Source organism: Oxyura jamaicensis, chromosome 23 (genome assembly GCF_011077185.1).
Source record: "Oxyura jamaicensis isolate SHBP4307 breed ruddy duck chromosome 23, BPBGC_Ojam_1.0, whole genome shotgun sequence".
NCBI lineage: Eukaryota > Metazoa > Chordata > Aves > Anseriformes > Anatidae > Oxyura > Oxyura jamaicensis.
In genome coordinates, this window is record NC_048915.1 from 3,539,494 (window position 1) to 3,558,481 (window position 18,988).

The 18,988-nt window shown below is 43.4% G+C and overlaps 3 long non-coding RNA genes across 3 annotated transcripts; 2 read left to right on the plus strand and 1 right to left on the minus strand.

Annotated features, from left to right (window-relative positions):
• Positions 1 to 248: 248 nt before the first annotated feature.
• On the minus strand, positions 249 to 18,645 carry LOC118177804. The gene is made up of 3 exons (XR_004755926.1): positions 18,634 to 18,645; positions 1,854 to 1,860; positions 249 to 377 (listed from the first exon to the last, which is right to left on the minus strand). It is a non-coding gene; the product is annotated as an uncharacterized LOC118177804 (long non-coding RNA).
• On the plus strand, positions 514 to 5,261 carry LOC118177801. Its single transcript, XR_004755923.1, has 3 exons — positions 514 to 742; positions 1,779 to 3,275; positions 5,211 to 5,261. It is a non-coding gene; the product is annotated as an uncharacterized LOC118177801 (long non-coding RNA).
• Positions 5,326 to 7,321, plus strand: LOC118177802. The gene is made up of 3 exons (XR_004755924.1): positions 5,326 to 5,399; positions 5,850 to 5,971; positions 6,688 to 7,321. It is a non-coding gene; the product is annotated as an uncharacterized LOC118177802 (long non-coding RNA).
• Positions 18,646 to 18,988: the final 343 nt, after the last annotated feature.

The following is an 18,988-nucleotide window of genomic DNA, read 5'->3' on the forward strand; positions in this document are numbered from 1 at the left end:
CTTGGGACCAGGAACAAAAAGGACACAGCTGCCCGTCGGGTGCCCATTGAGCTCAGCGGAATTTTTCTTCTTTTCTCAGTTGCCTGCCTAAAGAAACATTAATTAGGGGCCCTTTTTTTTTTTTCTTCTTTCCAGTAACCTCTCCTGCGGGACACGAGATAACTTCTGATTTCTAAAGCAGAACAGAAATTCTATGGGAGAAGAATATTGTAAAGCGAATGGAAGCTGGGAGCTGGGGCATACTGAGTGAAAGAAAATCAATCCCAATTCTGTATTTTCCTTCAAGGCGTATGAAGTGAGTGCTTTAACTCCCATGGACGTTTTAGCTCCTGCTCACCTAAAAATGTTGGGGAGTCTCCACTTGTCCCTTGCTGTTGCTGCGTTGAGGCTTTGTGCACAGCGATACGTGTTTGTTCGGACGCTGCCTTCCCTTCCAGCAGCCTGTGTGGCGAATTTATACCCCCCTATTAAATTATTCACAGTTCTAAAGGACGATGCAGGAACAAACAGCGATGCCTGAAACGTACAAGCAGTTTAGCTGGGAAGTGCAGCGAAGCACGTGAGCCCCTGTTTTTCCCTCAGCGCTGCCTTCTCATCCTTCACTGTTTGCTCCAGTGTCATCCTCATTGTTCCCCGTTCAGCCTTTCCGAAGGCTGCCAACAAAACCGCCGAATCAAGAACCTGAGGCTGAAGTGAGAGGATGAATTCCAGCTCCGCCGTCCGAGCCGGCCCCCGGTGCTTGGTGAGCCGACTCTTTGATTCTGCTATATCATAGCTTGCTTTGCTTTTGACTAGGCCATTGTCATATTGCTGTTGACCTCTGCCCCCACATACACAAACCTGAACTCTGGATTAGGCTTCCCAGGGAATAAACTATGGGCAAAGTTGCACTACTAGCTAGAGTGAGGGGAAATGGTTCACGCTGCCATAGTAACGTGACCTTGTACTGTCTGCCTGGAACAAAGACGGTTTTCTTGTCCTTTTTTCTGCCCCTGTGAGTGTTTAAGCCCCCCTGCTGTTACTCCACTTTAGGGAGGGGGGGAACGCTGCACACAAGCAGAGAAAAAAGAGGTTGCTCTCCCCTGCTTAAAGTAGGGCAGTCAGCTAGGAAAGTGGGAAATCAGGCGACCGGGGAAAAAAAACACACAACTAAACAAGAGGTGGGGACCTTTAGGTCAATAACTGAGTTGGGAGTTTGCAAATTTCGCATCATCATCCCAAACGCTAGATGTTACCATCTTCGCTCACTTGTATTTACTTCTCCTCCAGCCCTCATGTTGTCTTAGAAAAATGCCAGCTCGATTAACGCAACCATGAGAAGCTTTAATGCCCTTCAGTCCTTTAATGCACTTCAGTCCAAGAGACAGGGACCTTGGCTCTAGTAGAATCTCGTGCTTATATTCTGGTCTCTCTTAGCTTTAGTTAGAAAAGCACAATAAATGATTTAGGCGATGATGCACAGTAAACAAGGTGTCTGGTTTTTGCACCATGCCAGACTTCAGTAAGAAAACCGCGGTGAGGGCTTACACTACAACAGGAGGAGGGAACCAAATCCTTTTCAGTTAACTAGCCTCGCCTTAATTATTTTTCTGCAGTTTTGGATTGCCTGGTAGGTTCTTCATCATGATGGTTAATGTTCTCACCTGCTCACACAAAAATCAAGTTTTACCTGAACTGTTTAATTGGAGATCATCTCACAGATTTGCCTCCAGTTTAATTTTAGAGAGCCGTGTCAAAAGATACTGAAAAATCCCACCTTTTGCACTTTTTGCATGCAGAGCTTTGTTAGACTGAAAATTAATGAGGCTCTCAGTCAGCTGCCTGCCTGACCTGTCACACAAGGAGAGCCTGACATGCTTTCTGTAATTCCTCCTCGGATGGAAATGGGCGTTCTTCACATTTGCTTTCTCAGTACTTCCTTCATCAACTGATCTTTGAAGGTAAGCTGGAATCGCTGCTGTCTGCTCAGGTGTTTTGGGGTGGATGGTAAGGCGATGCGCTAGGCATGGACACAGTCACCGATTTACCCTTCTTGGCAGGTTTGGAGAAGTCAGGAGGTGGGGCTGGACATCTGCTGGTCTAGATTCTCTTCCAGATGCTGCCACACACGACTACAGACATTTTTCTTCTCATACGACAACACTGGGGTTGAAGATGGAAGTGAGCCGTGGCTGTTACCTGGTGGTTAGGAATCGGCACGTGACAAGCCAGGAGTTTGATGGGAAAGTGTGAATCCTGCATCAGAGGTTCCTGAGATGGCGGTGATACCGCTGACCACGTGCTCGTGGCTCTTCTCAGAGGAAAACGCTCGGCCTGGCCTTCTGGCATGAAGTTGGAGGAAGTAGCTTCTGCATTAAGGATGCTGAAGGCTTACATTTTCATCTCTGCGTTCTTACTAGATTAGGCAATTTGGGTGTGGATTTTATTTTATTTCATTTTGAAGAGAATAGGGGATGAATGCAGACCAGAAAATTCAGAAAAGATGGTTGAAAGGATGGAGGAAGGAGGTTTTGCCTCTGGCAGCCAGATTCCCCTCAGCCACTCCTGGAAAACATTGCTTTCATCTCCCAAGTTATTCATGGCAAAGGCAAGTGAATGACCATGAAGAATTGCAGACAGTCCTTATGAGATGAAGTAGGCATTAAAACAGCAATTGCAATTCAATGTAAATAAATACGAAGCGATGCATGTGAGGAAAAAAAATAATCCTAGTGCCACATAAGCTGTGCTCCGAGCTGCTGGCTATTGCTGAGGAATGAGTTGTTGAAGCTATCATAGATACATCTGTGAAAATGTCAAATCAGCACTCAACAGCGGCCAAAAAAAGGAATCCAAATGCCAGAAAGTGATGGGAAAGGAACAGACAGCAAAGTGGAGAAGTGTTTTTGTGACAGTGTGCGAGTCTGCGGCCTCCCGCACTGTAAATACTGCGCAGTCCTGATGCCTGAAAAGGACGGAACAGAACTGGAAATGAACCAGCAAATGACACCAGCAATAGATAAAGGCATGGCACTGCTTCTGCATGAGAAATGACAGAGTAAGTTAGGACTTAGAGCCGGGAAAAGACAAATGGGGAAAGACGTGATAGAGTGGCACAGATACTCCACAATATTTTTAGTGGGCGCTGTTTCTTTCAGTGAACGATCCGGAGGGCATCAAATGAAGCTGTTATTTACCACGTACAAAATGAACTGGAAGAGGTGGCTGTAGAACTTCCTGCGTCAGGACACGCAGCCTGGGGCTCCGGAGGTCCCCAAGCTACAAAACACGAGGAGGTGGGAAAGAACTTGGGGAGAAAAAAAAATTGCTACATGCTTTGCCTGTTGTTAGGCTGTGCCTCAGGCAGAAGTTATTGACCACTGCCAGGGACGGGCTATTAGGCGAGCTGGGTCTTCATCTTAAAGCTGCTGCAGAGCCCAGGGGTGCTGCAGAAGGAACAGAAGTAATTTAGTAAATGCGGTGCGGGTGCAGCCGAGCTCCGTCTGGCTCCTGTGCCTGTTGTAAGTTCTGCAGCGTGGTGGCCTCTTGTTGTCTCTGGCAGCAGCTCCTTCTTTTCGAAGCAGGAGCGAGCGAGTGGAAAGCAGTAATGCCTGCTTCAGCATATGGCAACATGTCTAATTGATTGTTATTCACTTAATTTGCATATGTCATTACACGAGGGGAAGGGTCAAGGGGGGAGGGCTGAGTTATGCGCTTCATATCGATGAGGATTAAATACTACTCTGTCACCACATTGGGGCTTTTCAGTAGTGCACGAAGCATTTATGCTTGCTGTCTAGCGGCTTCCCCTTGAAATCTTTGAAGAAGAAACACCTTAAAAAATCGCAATACAAGTCACAAAGGTGCTGGACAGGGACTGACATTTTTGCGTGAGTACCAATCAAATCGCAGGCAGGCTTCGACTGCAGCTTCCCTTGTGTGTGGCTGGATCCCCAGCCCCTGCCAGCCTGGTGATCCCCCTGTTAGAGGAGCGCAGCTGGCCCCGCTGCCTTAAATCAGCTAGCGAGAGCAGAGCGCCCGTTCTGACATCTCTCCTGCATGCCAAGCTGTCTCGCAGAGCAAGGAATTAGTCACCAAAGAGATGCCAGCAGTGCGCTGCGTTGGTGAGCGCCAGTGCCGTCGATCAGCAGAGAAACTCATTAGAGTTCTGTAAAAACTCTCCTAAGAGAATGGGTGGGGATTAATTGATTCTGCGGACTTTGACTAACAGCTTTTCACATTAAAAAAATGTGTGCAGAATGATCAGGTCCCTCATCTTTTTCCTTGTTCATTCTGCCCAAGAAGAGTGACTCTCTCTAAACTACACATGGCAAATCATTTTATGTACAACATGGAAGCCACGTGTGAGCCAGGACCAAACCTATTCTGACATCTCAGTCGATGCTTGTTTCGTATAAAATTCTTAGAATTTCTTCTTATGTCGTAATTACTTGGTCTTCACCAGCTGCTTATTTTACCCTGCAAGATGGGGCTCTGAAACGAGCTCCCTGCCTCCTGCTCAGCTCCGTGCTTGTGCTGTTCCAGTCGCACCGAACTGGCGGCGGTCGGGAGGCGTGGAGTTGGACGTTTTGCCCTTTGTTCCCGGGGCTGTTTGTTTTCATTTTCACAGCAGCACATCTTCAGCATGACTGGAATATTACTTAAATTCCTTTCTTCTGGAGGTGATGACATGGAGCAGAGAGGAGATTTAAACTGAAAAGGAGAACTTGAAATATTTTGTATTATTTTTCCTAATAAACAGTTGAAGTTTTCTCTTTCTCTGTTCTTACCCACTGTGTTCTTTTCCCACTCTCCTTGTTTATTCTCCATTCATGCTCTGGTTTTGCTCCCAGCTGTGGAGGTTTGTTTCATGGCCCTCAGTTGCTCGAGCCATGGCCCAGTTTGGGACTCTCAGTCCTCTGGTTATCAGCTTACCTGCAGATGGAAATAAGGAAAGCTGTTGTTCTAAATAAAATCTCATGGCTTGATATTTAAATTGATGTCCACATTCAGTAGGGTGAGCTGGAAGATAATTTAGGGGAGGTTTTATCCTAAATTAGTCCAGATTAGGAAGAAAAGAGTGCTAGGAAATGAAGGGAAGAACTTTAAAACCTAGTTTGGAGGAGATCTCAAGTTCTTTTTAGTAAAAGAGGAGTTGGGTCCCTTTTCTGCTGAGCATGGCCCTCACTAGTCAGCTCTGTGACTCTTCTCCACCCCATCTTTTTTTGTAGGCTTCTGCATGCTCCACAGCAGGCCGGTGCCAACGCCGCGCTCCTGGAGGCCATGCTCCTCCTGGAGGCCATGCTTCTCCTGCAGGCCATGCTCCTTCTGGAGGCTGCTCTGCTGCATCTCGCACACCATTAGCGGTCAGCTGAGAGGTGGCTGATCTGTGCCAAGGCCTGCTCTGGGGAGCCAGCGAGGTAGGAGCCCGTTTAGGGACCCTCCAAATGACCTAGCCCTTCTTCTGTGTCCGTCCCGGCCTTGTTCTGGCACTCAGAGAAATGGTGTCGCCTCCCAGTCCTCTTGCAAGCACGTGGTAAGGTGGAGGACTGCCTCCTCACCATCCTGCAGCATTAGAAAGCCTCCTCTGGGGTCCTCAGAAGAGTAGCTTCAAATTATCCTCTCATTAGTGATGATACATCCCTTTTGAACACTGTGCCATTCCATCGCAGTGTTTCGGCAGCGAACATTAGGAGATAACTGCCTTCACAACATATGTCATTACTCATTAAGGGACCCTTCCTGGATTATGGCTGAGGTTTAATGCCTTGTTAAAGATGTTTAACACTTACAGTTTTGTTTTTAATTTAGGAAGCAGCATGATCAAAGTGTGCCCTGAGAATTTCTCTCTGATTTTGTGAAATTTGCAGGTTGGCCTGTTCAGAGGAGGTGATCCTTAAATTGAATTGCAGCCCTCCAAGGCGTGTTTGGATGTCAAGCACTGCCATGATCTGACATGTTAATGGCTTTGAGAAAACAATGTGTTTCAGAGGTAATTGCTGAAGCAATGAGTTCCCAGCAATATTTTACTTAAAAGAAATGTGCTGCTTCTCCACGGTGAAGACTGGAACAATGACACTGAACAACGGAGTGATACAAATCTCTGCTTGCCTTTTAATGGTCATTAAATTCTTCTAATAGACTGGAGCAGGACCTTTCTCCCATCCATTGTTGGGAGCTGAGTACAGCATTAGAATCAGGCATGGTGTTGTTATTGTAACTGGACTTAAGAATTTATTTTATTAAAACAAGAAATATTTTAAAACTCATAGCAGAAACCCGAAAAAAGCTCCCTAGATTAAAACCCCTTTTTGTCTCTTTCACCGAGGGACATCTTCACTTTACCAGATCGTCTCAACTAGGACAATGATTCGTAGCGATCCTGTTGCTGCGTGTTCAGTGCTTGTCTTTAATTAATGTGCAGAAGAGAGGATGGGGAAGAGGGTAGGTAAAAGAAAGCAGGCAAGCTAATGTGAAGGGAAGATGATAAATGGATGAAATCTGTATACTTGGCCATTTTAATCAGTATAAAAATGAGTTTTAAAAGTTTGAATCTGTCTTTGGAAAGTACTTTTTTAATAAAAAAAGTTGATTATGCAGCTGAGAGTTTAATGTGGGTACGTCTTTGTAGGACCTAGTTATGCTGATAGATAAGGCTCTTGATTCTGTAGATTTTATTCAGTGCTCCTTCTACACCTGATTTTACAGGCGCACAGAGTTTCTAAGAAAATTACATTCCTCATGCCTGATAATCAGCAACAAAGACGACACGCCAGAGGAGTCTCCCACCAAATGACCCATGGTTGTCTTCAGAAAGTTCAAGGCCTGATGATGTGTTTATGACTTCAGCGCAGGACCTCCGATATCCCAAGGGCAAGTGGATGGCATTTCTTTCCTCTCTTGTGGCCTTCGGTTTTGCAGCAGACTAACCAGCCAGGCTTGTCTTCTTCAGTGCATGGGCTGGTAGTAGGGGAGCTGCTGGCTTAGAAGTGTTTTGGCCTCAATACTGGACAAATTTTGTATTGCTCGATCATTGAAAGTGGCTCTGAGCACAGTAAGCTTGACAAAGCTGCTCTGGTTGGGTGATACCCTTGGCTACGTTGGCATGATGACAAGACAACAGTTACTAGTCTTAATAAGCTCTTAGGCCTACACAGAAGGGATTTTGAATAATATACAAGCCAATAATAGAATCGTCAATAGCGATTATAATTACTGAAATGTGTTGTCAGTAACAGGGGGCTGTTTAGCGGTGCCTCCTTGGCAATATGCTCGGGAAGGAAGCTGTGCTGTGGAACTTCAGGTATGGTGGAGAATGCAAACCTAGGTGTGACAGGCGTGTTTTTTGTGCGAGTTGTTAGAAGCGTGACTCGCTGGAGAACACAGGTACAGGATTCCTAGTGTCATTAACAGTGAACAGGAAAAGATAGCTCTTGGAGACCACAGCTAGAATTCACAGGCCTGTGATGGGCAGGGCAGTGGGAAGGTTTTGGTGCCCTACAGAGGGATGTGACTTCATCCAGGTTGGAAGAAAGGCCGTGGGGAATAACCTCAAAGGTAAGTACAGGAGCACGGTTCTTGAAATGGAAAGCAAAAGAAAGCTTGCATTAATTCCATGCTGGACTGAGAGGAGCAGAAAGCAATCTCATCAAGTTAAAACTGCTGAACATAGCTTTGCATCCTTATACCAGGGACGTAGCTATAATTCATGCAAGCCAGTCAACAGGTATGTGAGCCACAGGGCTGCATAATAAGCTTTTAATGTCTACAAGACCAGGGTTGCTTATTAAATATTCCTTCCACTCGCTGCAGAACGGTACAGTCTTCGTGGTAAAGAGATAAACAGTCAGACTGTGTGTCTTCAGGTGGGCTCTTCGGGAGTAGGATTTTGTCATCTGCTGTACCATGTGCTTTAGTTTCCTACAACACAGGCTGCTGCACCGTAGTTATCAATGTCTGGACATTGATAGGTGGTCCGGGAATGAAAAATTTCTGAGCTTCTTTAAGGAAGTGGTCAGAAGGGAGGAAAGGCAGCACGTCTTCGCGCAGGTGGCTGGGTTGATCCAGGTAAGAGAGACAGGCATCAGAGGAGTGAGGTCTGTGGTGTTCTGTAAATTCTGTGAGGCATTTACACGAGCCTTGAATTCCCCTTCCCTCCCAAGATCAGTTGAAAGAGCTTTCCTTGCTTTCCTACCTGACACCACCACCCTGCTTCCCGATTCTGCTCACTTCGCTGCTGCTTTGGCAGAGGCTGAGAGGTTAGGTTAAAAATTCTGCCTTTGTCATCTAAATTCTTTTGAACGTTATAGATTACACCCTTTCTCTGCAGCTTCCTTGCTTGCATATGAGAATGCTCTTTCTCTGTTCGGCCAGGGAATTTCCATATCTTTAAGTACTGCTTATTGTCTTAGACTACACAGGTCCCTAGACTTTCTGCATCCTAAATCAGTATCTCAAAGGAATTGTGTATTTTTTTCTCAGATTTGTGTCCTGCTGCTGAAACCTTCGTGACTCAGAAATTCTGAGAGCTGCTACTTCTATCCTCAAGCCTTTTGTTTCATGGAGGCCCCATGATATGCTTTGTTTTAATGCTAAAGTAACCAATTTTGTCTCATTCTGTCTGCTTTTGACATTGCTCATCCTCTGCTGAGCTCTCTGAAGTGTCTGCAGTGTTGGTCAAATTTACTACTAATGGCTCAAATCTCACCTCTTGGTTCATTTGTTTGAGAGAAGCATGACCTATGGCACCTTAATCATCAAAAGAGCTGGGAAGATATTTATGTTCTTCCCAACTGAGACATCTCTGCAGCTCTACTCATCCCTGTAGCCTGGATGGGCTGAACGTTACCACTGGAGTACAGGGGAGCACTTGTTCACAACTCTTCATGCTTCTGTAGTGACCATTTTTTAAGATACTTTAATGGCAATTGTGCTTCAAAACATGAAGGATTTTAGAACAGAAAGAAGGGATTGATTGCTGATATTTGTAGGATTTCAGCTGGTAGCTGAAGTGCATGCTTACATGTCAATTTTAGCATATTTTGGGGTAAAAAAATACAAAAGCAGATAAAATACATATATATAATTTTATATATATATTCCAGCCAAAGTGCATGTTCCGATGCCAGTTCCTAGAGAACTCACAATCCTGAAAGGAGAGCACATGCATGTTTTCAAGAAGCAGGACAAATCTACTGCAGGAGATACGTAATTAAATATTACTTTTTGGATTGTAATTGAAAGTTATTCTATTATTAATTTAAAAATGTTTTATTTTAGTTGAATCTTCTGAAATGTAATGACAGATTTGAGCTCCCCACTAACTGCACTCATAGTAATGCATTAAAAAAGGGAGAATAAGATAGAAAAAGGCTCAATGGGTTTTCCTCACTCATACCACTGTGACAGGAGACTGCAGGCCAGGTTCTTCTGAGCTTAAATTTACGTTTGCTAAAAAGTGGAACAAATATTTTCAGAAAGTCTTTATGAAGGCCAAGTAGTTAATTTAGCAGATGGATTTTTCTACGGCCAATTAGTTTTCATGATAACTTTTAACAGTTTGGGATGTAACCTATTGAAATACTGATTGGGTTTTTATTTTATTTTTTTTCTGAAGTTTCTGGAACTGGGTGGAAATTCAGTTAGCTGCCGTTCCTTCTTGGAAAGTTGCCTTTCTCCTTTTGGTGTTAGCACCTGTCTGTATTGCTTGAATAAACAATGTTGCCTAAATTCTTCCGTTGCACCTCTTTCCAAATAAGCAGTTACATGTTGAGATTCATATAATAGATAGTTTGCTTTTATCTAGCACGGAATAGTGGGGAGTGTTGAGTGATCCCATGGACTGCAATTAGGCGTGCTCCAGGCTGGTGGCCCCGTGCAGAAGATACCCCTCGGGGCCCCGCTCTGGCTCGGGAGCCTGGTTTCCATGGAATCTTGCCGGGTGACTCAAGCTGTGGATTCTCTAAATGATTTATTTTAAAAGGTCCGATTTATACACATGCATTGATGCAGAGGCAAATTTACGGCTTGAGGAAAATTTCATGTGGATTTAGTGTTACGTGCTTGGGGAATTCCCGTTTACGACCTGGTGGGGTTGTGGTGGTGCATGTTGGGTACGGGTAGCAGCGCTTACGCACTCACGTATGTCTTAGCTTCTTTTTTCAATTCTTTGACAAAAAGGGAAGGTTCAAAGACCACTGAGATGATTAAATCTGAAGAGAAAGGGGTGAATTATTCATGGGAACCGGGAGCACAAATAATCCATAGAGAAGTTGCAGGAAGTCCCAAGCCCCGGTCACTTTGGAGGCCCGTTGTTCCTCGCTCGTTTTCCTGGTGGCAGTTCTCTCTTTGTTTGAACTGGGTAAGTACAAGGGAAGAATAGGAAGAGCTCTCTTACACTGTAGAACTATGGAAACATAGGAGCTAAACACATGTGCTAAGGGACAGAAAAACTTCTGGTTGCATTTTGGGCTTGAGCCAGGTGTGCCTAGTGGGCCCAGGGCAGCTCAGCTGCCAAGCAAACGTCTCCGTCCGTCTGTCAGGATCTCATGGAAGGTATTCCTGATAGAGTCCTGGGCTCAGCACCAGCTGGGGAACAGAAGTACTGTTCGATGAGATGATCTTAGAGGCCTTTTCCAACCTGAATGGTTCTATGACTGTTCTATGAAATGAGGACCAATTTATGAAGGCTTGCTTTTCAAAAATAATGTGATTTTAATTGTAGCAAATTCGGTCTCCAACCTAGAGGTTGTTTTTTTTTTTTTTTTTTCCTTTTGGCTTACCATTTCACTACACTTAGAGGAGTAAGGATGAGTGTTTCTGTCTATTTTCTTGTGTGTGCTTGTTTATGTGTGGCGTTGCCACCAGAATGTTAGCTGTAACTAGCAGTTCCTTGGATTGGAAGAGTCAAACATTATTCGTGTTAACTTCCTACTCATTACAATTGAATAAATTTCACTACCATTTTCACTGATAAGATTTCAAAGTTGGTTTCTTTACAGAATGTCAGTGCAGACTTTTGTAACATTAGTAATTAGTGTGTCTGCTTCTTTTCAAGTTGAAATGTTAAGCACCGGGGAACAGCTAAATGGGACAGCGCGGCTAGCTGTGGCATGCGGCGCATGACTGCCTGGCCGCGTTGGACTCTGGTAGGCAGAGCATGTGTTCGAGAGATGGGACTACACTATTCCATACGTACTGTCTTCAGAAGTAGCAGAGCTGGATAGAAAGGTACCTTGATGCATTCCCTTCCTTTTATTTTCTGCCTCTTCACAGCTTTCTCCCCTAAAGCAGCAAGGCAACGTAGGCACCAGCTGTACATTTTCTCCAGCCTACTGTCTCAGGCTTTTTACAAGTCTCCTTTCCATCACTCTGTACGGTGCGGTAGCATCTCTTGATTGAAGCAAAGCTTATTGCCCTCCTGAGCCTCAGTCTTCCATCGTGTTGGTGGTCAGAGAGCCACGGGGCTGAGCGACAAGAAGTCAGCTGGAACAAGGAGATTAAAATGTCCCAATACAGAAGGCACGCTCCATTGCAGCCCCTGAGCTTGTTCCACAGCCCTCATCATTTAAGTGTTGTTCTTCATCTATAAAGCACCAGACTGATTTATTAGATGCCATTAGAAGTATTTTCACCAGGAGCTGTTGCTCAATAGGTACTCTGCTGTACTACAACAGGAGGAAAATGATTGTTCTTGCTGGTTTGCTTCTCAGAGCAGCACTGTTGCCGTGCTCTTCACCGTACATGTAAGGACTCTGGGTTGTACAACCGACATCGTCTCTCAGAAGTCTACGTTATAGTACACTTACTAGACACTAGACAGGGAAGCCAAGAACAGATACACAGACCTCTGGCACAATGAGCTGGTTCAGAAGCTGGTCTAATGGGGGCAAAGGTTAGAATGGAATATGTGTGAATATGTCTGCCCTCATGCCTCTGGAAGAGGAGTGAGCACAGGGTTTCAGGCTTTATTGCTTTGTAGGTGAAGAACAGTGTGAGATCACCTGTCTGCGAAGCCACGGCTGAGTTCTATGGAGGGCGTTGTGCATGTGCAGGTAGTTCTTCAGAAGCAGGTATACCTTGTAAAAATCCCCTCGTTCTCTAACTGCTCTGAATTCACTCTAAAAATCTGTACTACCTGGTAGGGGTGTAGGCAATCAGAAGTCTAACGCTTTCCATGAGAACTCAAAGTATCTGAAGATTTTTTTTTAGCGTCTTTGGGATGAATACTTGGCAAAGGGTTAAACAGAAGCCAAAACAATTCATTGCAAGATCTTCAAAGCAAATCAGATTTTTTAATTATATCAAATTAAGGTTATTAAAAGTTAAGTTCTGAACTGAGAGCATTTTCCGATGAAAGGTGCTGCAACATCATTATTTCTCCCCAAAACGCACTCACTGTACATTTCTCAAAGCCATCAGCCTTGATTGAAAGCTAATGAAAAAGCTGTCCTGCGTCAGTTTATTCCTTGTATCCATTAAGAATAATTACGGCTGAACAATTTTTGATGCCTGTAACCTTCGCAAGTGTTGCTAATGGCATTATAAATTGCTCCTTGTCCAATGACTACAGTCTGAAGCTTAATTCAAAAGCGCTCTGTCAACAGGGCTGATTTGTGTGGTTAATGAGTGCGTTTAAAACAACAGCCTCGGCTCATGCATCCTAATGTCGATAAGAGGATGTGGTTCAATAAAGAGGCTTGTCCGTAATAATTAGCAGCGACAAATGCTCTGGATTAGACCGATCGCAGCATTAATGACTCTGCTTTCAGCCCGTTACAGGAAAAAAAGTTTCCAGCTCTAACTTCTGGGGGCTCAGCTTCAGCTTTAGGGAACGGGCTTGGACAAGCCAGTGCTGTGCCTAGCTGAGCACTGATTTTGGCACACGCTGTGTCTCTGGAGTCTCTGAGCGCTCCAGGACCTCTGTAATGACTCTGATGGCCAGAATCGGATTTTCTGAAACCTCTTCTCACCAAAATCACAGCACTGAGCGAGTTGGACAAATCTGCTTTCCACCACATGTAGGATGTGAGCTCTGTGCTGTTGCTTGTAGCCGCAGTGGTGTTGCTGTTGCTTTCCTGGGACTGCCTTGTTCCACAGACTTTGGTTTTGCCTCTAAGATACATGAAATTGGTGCTGGGTTCACAAAATACATGAAATTGGCGCTGGGTTTACAAGTACATTTTGGTAAAAGTCATGAATGATGAAAGCTGCCCACTGAGATGCCAAGAGGAAGATGCGCTGAGACCTTTTTGTGGTATTAATGAGAAGCGGGTTGGGACATTTGTTGAAGTCTTCCTGCATCACACACGGCTGCTTCAGGAGCAGCTGCGGTGTTTGCAGAGGAAACCACTTCCAGCTGCGGTATCGCAGAGTGCAGACCTAACCTGAGCTGTGCACGGTGAGGTCTCGGTGGTGGAGGGAATGCGCTGAGTCGCACCTGCAGGGAAACCTCAGGGGGCAGCAGGAGAGTCAGAACTCAGTGACAGTGAGCGTGTCGGCTGGGGAGGGGGATGAAGCAGGATTCCTGACAGACAGCGTCAGTTTGTCAGCTCCGCCAAAGGTCAGGTCCTTCAGACAGCCTGGAAGCTGAGGGACGTTCTGCTAAAATCCTGTCACTTTTTTCTAAAACATACCAAACCAAAAATAGTTTTAGGTTTAAGCTCTGGGGATTTGGGTGTGTTTTCAGGATATGGATTCAGACCTCACCATGAGCCACTGAGTTTCATTCTAAGTTGCTCAGGTGTTGGTGGTGACAGCTCAAACGCCCTGCAGCCGAGTACTGTTACACCCATCGCAACAACAGAAACCCGTCACACAAGTTAGAAAGTAAAAATCACCACACACAACTGCATGAGATCTATTTCTTCATCCCTTTAACTTAAAAACTTGCAATACAGGCAGTGTTATAGAAGTCTAAAAACATGAAGAAGAAATGGTGTGCCAAGTACATTTTCTTCTGTTTGAGCCAGAATGGCTTGACATCTAAGTAAAGCTGGAGACTTCTGTTGGGAAATAGTGCTTTGGATTTCTTGCAAAAATGTTTTCTGATCTTTTCCTATCAAGGGGCTACGTAAAAAATCCGTTCCTGAAACTACAAATTGCCAGTAATTGAACATGAATTACTCTTCTGTAAGTGAAGGTGTATCTAACACACAGATAACAGACAAAGGAAGACAGATGATGTATCCGGTTTTGATATCTAAATAATTTTTTTAATTTTTCCATTTTCCTTGATATAAAAGCGTTCCTTTTAATAATGACATGACTTCAAAAAATTGTTCTTGTTTTGCCACAACAGTAATTAACGTATCATTATCTTTGCATTTTTACCGCATTGCTTTTCTCTAATTGGGACATATTTAAAACATGGAATACAACTGAAATACAGATTAAAACTTTTTCTGAGGATATTTTCCCAGGAATGTTCTTCCACGGTATTTAAATTATTTAACCAAAGCTCTATTGGCAGAACAATGAATTGAGTATTATTTTCCCATACAATGAAAGGAATTTTCTGAAAAGCGCAAAATGATCGATCAGAGTAAAAACTCTGGTAATTTAAAATAATCTCTCCAAAACGTGCTCTGAGAGTAGGTCATACAATGCACTACGGTGCTTCTCTGAGGTATGTGAAGGAGTTACCTTAGTTTATTGCTTTTACAATTTTTCTCCCTCCCTCACATTTCTTCCCTTTTTCCTTCAGAGCTTAATACAGAAAAAGGAAATTGCAAGTTAATAAGAGAGAAGCTAGAAAGCAGAAAGGCAGCTGAAGGGCTAGGTTGAGAACCAGGCAAGTCCGTGGGAACCTCTAGACCCATTAATAAAATTTTATTAAAAGAAAGAGGAGAGGGGGAAGAAGAAATGAGAATGGAGAAATGAGAATGCCAAAGACAACGGATATAAAAGCATAGAAAAATGGGGTAGAAGGAATCATTCACATAGGAGTAAGGCAGCTTGACAAAAACAAAACAAAACAACAACAACAAAAAAACACACAAGGAACCTGCTTTAGTGCTTGTTAGAAATGTGATAGTCTGCAGAAATACCTTTTAGAAGAACTGCTGAATAATCTTTATCTAATGACTTTGTATGTCATTCATGACTTTATGTACCTTTGATAATAACGTATTTCTCCTCTGGTGCCTCTATTCCAACCTGAAGAGGTTTGTCTGTTTAGTCCCTCCTTACCAGAAATGTGGCCAGCGTCTCTGATGATCACCTTGTCCTACTTTACCTTACCTAGTTCTGAGGGATGGGCAGTTGTGTCCTTCTTGAATCTGTCATCCAAATTAATTTCTAGCCATCTGTGAAATGAACTTTGTAATAAAGTACCAGAACTTCATGGTGGCTGCATACGCACAGTGGGAAAACAGCTTTTGAAATACAAGTCACCTGGAAGGTAAACTGCTGTGAGCCTCTCTGAAGGTGTTTCCCTCTGACAACTTACAGTAAGCTGTCACAAAATATAAAATAATACAGGATAAATACTAAATTCAAGCAGTAACTTATTTTGATTCTTGTGTATCAGAATAACATACATTGTCATAATTTTGGCCTGCTCAGCACTCCAATCCACCTGTAATGTGGGGTGTCACAGAAAGTCAGACAAGAAATGCCCTGTTGTTTTTGCTATGGTACCGTGCTCCCTGTGTCCTGGAGTTTGTTAACAGTTTGCATCTTTCAGCTGGCGTGTAGAGTTACTCTGTTAGTGCAGGGTGTACTGAGAAAAGTTTGTAATCTCACATCGGAATAGATTCATTCAACTTCAAAATACCAGGCTTTTTCTGTTTTCTGTGGAATTCCCAAATGCCAGAATTCTGCATTACTGACTGTGACAAAATGGTTATTTTTGTTAGGTCAAAAGGTCTGGTATTACTTTGCATTTTTTAATATATTTAAATTACTTGAGGTAATATTTTTGTTCTGCCAGTCTGTAAATACCTGTAATTCTTGCACAGTGACTGCACATTTGCTTTATCTGGAGAAGATAAATCTTTGTTAATTTTTGAGTGAGTCGTTGAACTGTCCTGCCTCCTGACGTTGTTAGAAGTAAGACTTGTTGCTGTCTCTTCTGGGAGGGAAGTCTTCACTTGGAGCTTTCTTAGACAAGAAAGTAAACACGTTCCAGAAAAGTGAAACTCTGGAGACCAAATACTCAGAGACTTTGCTGCCAATCAGTGTAAGCAAAATTAGACAAATCAGGTCTGTGCAATGTGCAACGCCTGAAATTGTGCCCCTAAAGAGCTGTTAGGGGAAGGAATTTACTTATTGAGGAAAGGTATAAATCCAAAACTGACAAGAAAAATGAGCCCACTTGAATAATCAGTGGAGAGTACAGGCACGGTCCAGCGCTGGAAACAGGAAAATAATGTGTCCTTCCTAAACACACCGAGTTCCTTCGTTTCCTCCTCCTCACTGGCTTGCTTAGCAGACTTTGAAAGACCTTTGAGATCCAGCCCCAGCTGTGGCTGCTTTCTCTGAAAGTTAGAAATATTTGATTGCCTCTAATATGCCGTGAGCATCTTGGCGTAGTATTTCTGAATGAAAAAGCTCTGCACCCGTCAGAGAGGGCTTGCTTTATGCTGCTCCGGCGTCCCCGCGGCTGCTTTCTGTACGTGCGGTTTGTTGGTAAGGGCTCTTACCCTGCCCTTCCTCAGGAAAACAATTAATTTTATTTAATTCCTTTAAAACCAAGCTGTTAAGAGCAACCTTCAGTGAGTACTTAATTTTCATGATACTTCCAACTGGGAACAATTACCAGATATTTTACTTGTTGGGCCTGGTCGACGAGCTTCTGTAGGCCTTCGGAGGAGCTCTGCTTGTGAGGAGGAGCAGTGAGGAGATGTGGCTGGATTGGGACCAAGAGAGGCTTACAGGGCAGTCGGGGGGCTTGCTGTGATAATATAATAAAAAGATGTGACTGAAAGTGCTGCAGGTAATGCCTGGAATACCCTAAAATAGAAAAGGAGCAAGGAAGGCCAGGCTGAGCGCCGTGGAAGTGAGGGCCAGGCTCGAGCAAAGCCCTTGGGTTGTGCTGGTCAGGGCTGCTCCCAAAACGCCTTCCCTGGCACTCACTTGTTTTGGTTTTGTTGTTTGGTCTTTTTCTTCCCTTAGCAGAAATGTCAGCTGAACGAAGGGAAGTTTTAAAAGGACAGTTTTCTGCCTATAAAATCATTTTGACATGATTAACTGAGCATCACAGATAGTAACCCATTCATTTAGTGCTCTCTTCTCAAAGTTAGCACTTTGGAGTGGCATGCTGTGGCTAATACCATACAAATTGCTGGAATGGGCAGTTAAACGTTGAGGTCAGAGGTTAAATGAACATGGTTGTTTATGAGGACACAGCCCGAATCCATTTGCATTTTAATATTCTTTCTGTGAGACGAAAAACCATTTTGAGGACAGCTTGTTTGGAAATCCCATTAACAGGTTATTTATGGGACTCATGACTGCATGACCCTTAGCCTTGTTTTGTTAAACATGAACTAGACATGAATCAGATGGGCGGCTGGGCTGCTGCTATTGTTTTCCATAGCATTAAATGTCATTGAATTCAATTATTCTGAATCTGACACTTTCTAAGTTATTACCCTCATAATGCTCAATTTTCCTTTTTCCTTTGTCAACCTTATTATTTCTATCTGCTTTAAAAAGCAGAGACACTTCAAAAAGGCCATTTCTTCTCTTATCACTGATCTAGGTGAGAATGGAGAGCTTATCTTCACAGCTTTTAAATAAATAATTGGGAAGATGGTTTGAAGAAATTAGAAGATTCCAGTTACTATCATGGCGCGTTTGAAAGAATACAGAAATCTAAAAATTCTGTCAGAGTAATAAAATTAGCCATGTAAAGGTCAGGTACGAAATGTTTGGAAAGAGGGAGGGCTTTTAACCCTTTTTGGCAGGAGTATAAAACGTTGAGTGATAAATTGAGCTAAAATTATGATGCTGCTATCAATCAAAATGTGACCAAACCTCATAATTCCGAGTAACAGATGTATTATAAAACAAGTTTAGTTTTTATGCCCTCCAACAAAAACTTTTGATTGAAAAGAGATGGCATACTGGATGACGGAGTAGAAAACAAAGAAAAAAAATCGATGCTTCTAATATGAAAGATTTGTTGTTGTTAGCAGTGCTATCTTTGCTAAAGACCATGGTAAGTCCTAGTAGCATGTCTTAGATGTTCTTTTCTTGGCCTTTGCTCTCTCACTGCTGCAGTATTTATGGTCCTAGGCAAATACTCAGAGATCTTCCAGCTTTTTGAGGGCAAAACTCGCACCTCCAGAGTGCACCAGCTGGTAGCATGTAACTTAACCTCAACCCAAAGTATATTTTGACCAAGAAGAGCTTCTGTAGTACATGTAACTGGGAGCTGAAGTGGGGCTAGGCAGATTTGTCAAGTGTAAGAACACGATGACCTGCTGCAAACGTGCAATCCAGTTCTTAAACACAAGCCTAAGAATTTCACTTGTGTAGTATACGTTTGAACTATAACAGGTCTTCATTAATTAGAGGAGAAAAATGGTGAACAAATCTTTCAATCCTGGGAAGGAATTAGAACTGAAATTTTTACTGTATTAGCTAAGGAATACAGATTGTGTAAATTCAGCTTTTTGCCATTTCCCTTCGGGATACCTGACTGGGTACACACACGCACACTAACTTCAAGAGTTTTTATGGACTCTGACTGAACAGGAGGTGTTTTTATTTTGAAGAAGTTAGTAATACATATAAGGAGAGCACTGAAAGCATATAAAGGAAGTAGCAGAGTTTACAGAGAGGAAAAGTTGTTTCCAAGTTGTTTCAAAGAGATCAGGGTTCAAATGCATGCCAGATTTTTGTTTTTACAAAGCAGGGCATTTGGGGATAACAGGCATAAGCGGCATCTAGATCTCCAGATACATCTGGTCAATATTCTGTTCATCACTGCAGGTTTCATACTCTGGTTTACAGAGCAGGAGCAAGCCCGTCGTGTGAGATCTCCTCCATGCTTAGGATTCCC